Source organism: Humulus lupulus, chromosome X (genome assembly GCF_963169125.1).
Source record: "Humulus lupulus chromosome X, drHumLupu1.1, whole genome shotgun sequence".
Classification (NCBI taxonomy): domain Eukaryota; kingdom Viridiplantae; phylum Streptophyta; class Magnoliopsida; order Rosales; family Cannabaceae; genus Humulus; species Humulus lupulus.
Window position 1 is genome coordinate 136,733,388 of NC_084802.1, and position 6,000 is coordinate 136,739,387.

Here is a 6,000-nt window from a genome sequence, read left to right on the forward strand (position 1 = left end):
AACTATGTTTTAATCATTTAAAACCCTGGACATAACCAACTCCGAAAATTAGAAGCTTGGAAAAATTGATTATTCAACGGCTATTTAAAGCTCGAGTTTTCAATAAACCTAGCATGAACTAAGTTTTAATCATTTAAAACCCTGGACATAACCAAGTCCGAACCATAGAAGCTTGAAAAAATTGATTATTCAACGACTTTTTAAAGCTCGAGTTTTCAATAAACCTAGCACGAACTGAGTTTTAATCATTTAAAACCCTGGACATAACCAGGTCCGAAACATAGAAGTTTGGAAAAATTGATTATTCAACAGCTTTTTGAAGCTCTAGTTTTCAATGAACATAAACCGAACTAAGTTTAAATCATTAAAAAACCCTGGATATAACCAGGCTCGAGGCCTGAATCTGATCAGGTATGATGCAAATAATCAAACAAAAACTTGGATATAACCAAGCTCAATAAAATCTATCATTATCTAAAAATCGATTCCTAAAATCTTGAACCTGCAAGTCTAAGGATTCATAAGCATGAGAGATAATAATGGAAAGATAAGTGGATCAAAAGTTAGATATATATTAAAATAGGAAAAATCTCAAATTGAGCCAGAATTCAATTGTTTAATATCCAAGAAATTGATAAACAATTACAAAGAAAAACAAATACAAAGGAGATATCATTGGGCTCCATCAGCTCGCCCCGTAGATGTCACCTCCTCGCCATCTCCCCCCGCCATTCCGGATGCATCACTAGTCTCTAACGGTTCTTGCAAGAGTAGATCCTTGAATTTTGCAAGGTACGGATCCCACAGCCCGGGTTCCATGAAATTGAAATTCCCATCTTGGTCGAAGGCCCAGCAATGGCATAGCATCTCCTCCATTACCAATGATGATGCTGCCTTTTTTTCTTTGGTTGTGACTTCAGCCTCGAGCAATTTTTCTTTGACCTCATCAATCTCGCCCTAAAGCTGTGCATTTTGAGCTTCAGAGGCAACAGTGCAGTCTTTGCAGCCTGCTCATTTTCTTAGGATGAGGCAAGAGCAGCTTTGGCATCATACTCATTCTTCTGAGCAGCTATTAAGGCAGCTTTGGAGGCCTGCTCACCTTCTTGAGCAACAGTCAAGGAGGTTTTGGCAGTGTCCAGCTCGGCCCGGAGCTCTTCATTTATGGCTCTAGCACGAGCTATGCTGCGGTACTGGCCCAGGGTAGACTACAAAATAACAAAACAAGTCGAAGATATACACCTAGTCACTGTAAAAAAAATATAAAAAAATTTCACCAAGTAAGGAAAGAGAACTCACAGTGAGGTTCATCCCCATGGTGGATTCCATAACATTCTCTGGGCTGCGTTACTCGATGGTCCTCAGGTCCCTCATGCTGGCTTTGTAGGCGTGCCCCACCATATGGCACGCAGTCTCATAGATGATACCTCGAAAGGCTTCAGGGATCTTCTGTAGGTCCTAAGGATCTATGGTGGGGGCCTTGGTCTGTATCACTTGAGGAGGCATGAGTCGAGGTGGAGGAGGGTGAACCTGCCCAATGGTGACAGAAGTCACCAAAGCTAGTTCTCGAGCTAAGCCCGTGTCCTTGCCTTTAGCTGGGGATTTTGAAGTGTTCCCCGTTGCAGGGGTGGCCTTCTTCGTAATCTTGGGCCTCTTCACAACGGGGCCAGAGCCGGCTTTCTTAGCCTGGAAAGCAGCTCGTAGATCTGGAGCTCCTAGTTGTTCTATCTCTTCCCCTAAAAGGAACAAAAGGAGTTAGTTCACAAAAATAATGTTTCAAAAAACATTTATGAAGAAAGAAAGAAAACAAAGATCCTACCCTCCGGGCTAGGGGAGGAGTCTATTATCACCAGCTCGGGTGTTTTGACCGATATAGGCTTGAGCTCTGGCCTTGGAACTAATGGAGGAGAAGGGAAATCTACAGTTAATACTTCTTGGATCCTAAGGGGTTCAGGTTATTCCACGGGGCTAGAGTCATCTACATATTATCTGAATCCAGGGGCAAATGCACCTTGGATCAGAGAAGTTCAGGTCCTACGGTTGCTCCCATATTCCTCAAAAATGGTGGATCCAAAAGTTTAAGGTGTTATCAATTGCGACAGCCTCGGGAGCCCGCCTTTTTTGCACTAGAACAGGAGCCCGGGTGGTCAACACACTGGAGTTGGTTTACATTTAGATCCGGTTTGGAAGGATGATGGTGGACGAGCTAATTCTGATTATAACAAACTAACCTAAAATCAACAACAACTTTATATAATTCCCTAAAGTGGTATGGGTTACCTTGGCTGGAGGGGCCGGCTGCGCCCCTTGACAAAACTCAGTCTAGATCGGGTTCCCGGACAGCCTCGGAAACCCGCCTTTTTCTCACGAGAGGCACCTCGTCCTCTTCCTCCTCATCGTCCTTAATGGCTGGCAAGGCCTCTTGAGAGGAGGGGAGCTCGGGGATCACCGGAAGAGGAGCTTGGGTCCTTAAGGCCAGTGTTTGACTTTCGCCGATCAACTAGCATGCCAGCATCGTGACGTCATTCATGACCTGGAGATAGTCCTTTTCACTAGGGGGATGTCTGGGGAGCTTCTCATACTGACCCCCAAGGGTCACAAAATTTTTCTATCATCGCAAATATGGTTGCACAAAAAATAATTTCAATCAGGACATCTACAAAAAAAAAGGAAATATCTTAAAGGAACAAAAATTCACAAGCTGAATTTACAATGATGGAAGACTTACAGGGTCGGTTGAAGTAATGGTGGTCGCAGTTTTTGAAGCCATTGGACATAAAGAACAAATATTTATAATCGTTTGTATGGCCGGGGAGCTCAATGATGGAGGCAGACTTAGGAAATCAAGTGAGGTAGTAGAATCTGTCACCGCATCCCCTCTAGTTGGGGCTTGCCTTGAGGCTAAATAAGTACAATATGTTTGCCGGGGTGGGGACCTCCCACTCGTGTTTCAGGAACAAGTACTTTAGCCCTGCCAGAAGTCTATACAAATTTGGGGGGAGCTGGAATGGAGCCAGCTTCACATAATTGAAGAAATCTGTGAAGTACTAGTCCAGGGGAAGTAAGGCCCCAGCCTTCAAGTGCTCATCACTCCAAGCCACATAGTCGTCTTGGAGAGGGGAACAACTCCTTTCCCCTTCCAACGCAGGTCGGACGAGGAGAGTTCTAGTTCCAACCTCTATGTTGTGGCTCAACATAATCTTATTCACTCTCCCTTGAGTCGTGATCTTGGAGATGATGCGCTCAGCCTCGAAATACGCATTGGGATTGACTACGAGCTCCTTCTCCACCACCGGACCAAAGTGGGGGATGGGAGATTCAAGGGCAACCTGCTTCCCCTTGTTCTTCTGTTGAGAGGACAAGCTCAAGGCATTCTTCTTAAGGAGCCATCAAATCGCCTAACGAAAAGACGGCCTAGTTAGTAGGCAACCTAAGATGATCTAAAACTATAACGCGAGAGCACGAACAAAATGGTTATTTTGTTTATCCGAGCTAAAGTTAGCCTCAGCCCCATCGCGTGATGCCACGCGATGTCCTAAGCTACGTGCCTCAGTTTCCTAACATTCCCCTGATATTTAGGGATCCGTGTGTCAGAGATGTCCGACCACTATTTTCATTGGGAAGCGGTTTAGTGCAAAACCACCCAAGAAAATGTAAACTCCAAGCTATCTGGTTTTAAACCTAGAAACCCTTCATTTTCTTTACCCTCGAATGGGTATTCTTTAAATCAATTCATCATTAGGATTACCAAGATTTACTCAGAAATTTCCCCAATTTTATGGACGTCTTATTTCTAAAGCATGTTTGGACTCACCCGTTGAACCTAAACCAAAACCTATTCCCTATGAACATTTAGAAATAGCCTACCCATAACTACAATGAGTGTTGCAGATGAACATGGTTAAGAACAGAAATTCCATTGGATAAAAAAAAAAGAAAAAAAACTTTTCAAACCAAGGAATGAGATACTTACAGGAAAATACGTTCACAAATTGGAGGGAGTAGACTCAGCAATGGGAAGCTCCTAGAAAGCTTCTGAATTTTTGGGCATGATGAATGGTTTTGGGGATTTTGGGAAAGAAGGGAAGTTTGGAAGTTTAGAAAAGGGACAATTTTAAATGCAAAGGTGGTGAAGTTTGAAATTTGGCCATCCTGTTTATACGTAAATTGTGGAAATTAATCTAGGCCATCCAATTAGGTTAGTTCAAGATCCAAGGGCCAAGATTAAATAGACCAAACGGCGGCAAAAAGTTGACAAGACAATTATTGCAGTCCTCGAAACCTTAATAGACGCCAATTGTGGTACACCATGTGTCCATTACTTGAGTAATAGGCAGGCGTGGTTTTATGTAACAGAATTCTAAAAGCCACTACAGTGTAGGTCAGAAAGTGACGACATCAAACATGAGCACGGACTTGGGCAGCAAATGTTGTACCCTAATTTTAGCACGAGTCCATGCATTCAGCTCGGGTATAGTTGGCAAATAAATATACGGAGAAATAGCCAAGGGGAATGATATATGCTTGTTATCCACGTGGACAGTTTTATATTCACAGTGGTCATACTTGAATATAGCCGTCTTGAGTTTATCCCAAGCTAGGGATACGATGGCTGCGAAGACACAGAAGGAATATTATATAATTGTGGAAGCACGAGCTTGGAGGAGATAACCAGCTTATGGTAATTCTAGTATATTGCAACTCAAGGATCCCTAGAGACTTGGAATCCCTTTATACAGTTATTTATGACCAGGTTGTCATATTTATTATCCGAGATAGCAGGAATATACTTATTCTGTTATCTAATCATATCACAATATGAATGGGAATTATTTGTATTAAATGTAATCATTATGTAAATGCATGATTGACTCACGTGGTTACCCAAACCTGTCCATGGAATTCCCTTATAAATATTGGGAATATTGGACAGGAAAGAGGGAGGATTATTCAGTAATACCAAAACTCTGCCGAAATAGAGAGAGAAACAACAATAATATTGACTCGTGGACTAGGTGGATTTTAACCACTGAACCATGTAAAAGTTCTGTGTTCTTGAGTGAATTCTGCTTACTTTTCATTATGGTTTACAATTAAGCACTAATCTGCCTTATTATTTCTTAATATATTGTTGGCGAAAAACCGCGTCAACAGCTCCCAATGCTTGAAATGTACTCTTTTCTTTTCTGTCCTTCCTTTTAATCTAACCTAGAAAATACTGGCCTATTGAGAAATGGGTAAGTTTCCTCTTTATTTATTTTTATTTGATTGCTTAGATAAAAGGAATATAAATAAATATGATAAAGATGACAACCATCCTCCTTCCCATTTTTGCCATGGTCATCAATTCAAATTACTTAATTGTCAAATAAATTAGGAAAAACAAACCCTTTCTTCCCACTATGTCCACACGCCTATTCCTCCCATTCCCTTTATCTCTTTTTTTTTGTTTCTTTTATTTAAATAAAAATAAACCAATAAAAGGAAACTAATGTGTAGAAAATCTATTGTATGCACACCATGCAACCATGCACATGCACACACCCAATTGCTAAGGTGCATCACTACATAACATGCACATTGGTGCATTTACTCAAAACTCATTTTATTCACAAATTAAATTAATAAATAAATAAAAACAATTAACAATTAAATTTACACAATTTCTACCAAACAATTCAAATAAAAATAAAAATAATTTATAATACTTAACAAATAAATTAAGACAAAGCACAAAATTAATAAAAAAAAATATTTGGAGCTCTACAAAGAACAATTGTTTTGGAAACTTAATGATATATATGACTGGGGACATAGTTTAACAGATATGGAATCTATACCTTCTTATAGATTGAATAATGGTTCCCTATTGGGTTGGCTTTTGGAACTGAAAAGGTTATGAGCGCTCACATCGCAAACTTGTTGTGACACAACCTTCACTAGTAAAGTCAATAGTACACTAGGAACTAGATATAGTTAAAAGGGTAAAACGATAATTTTATT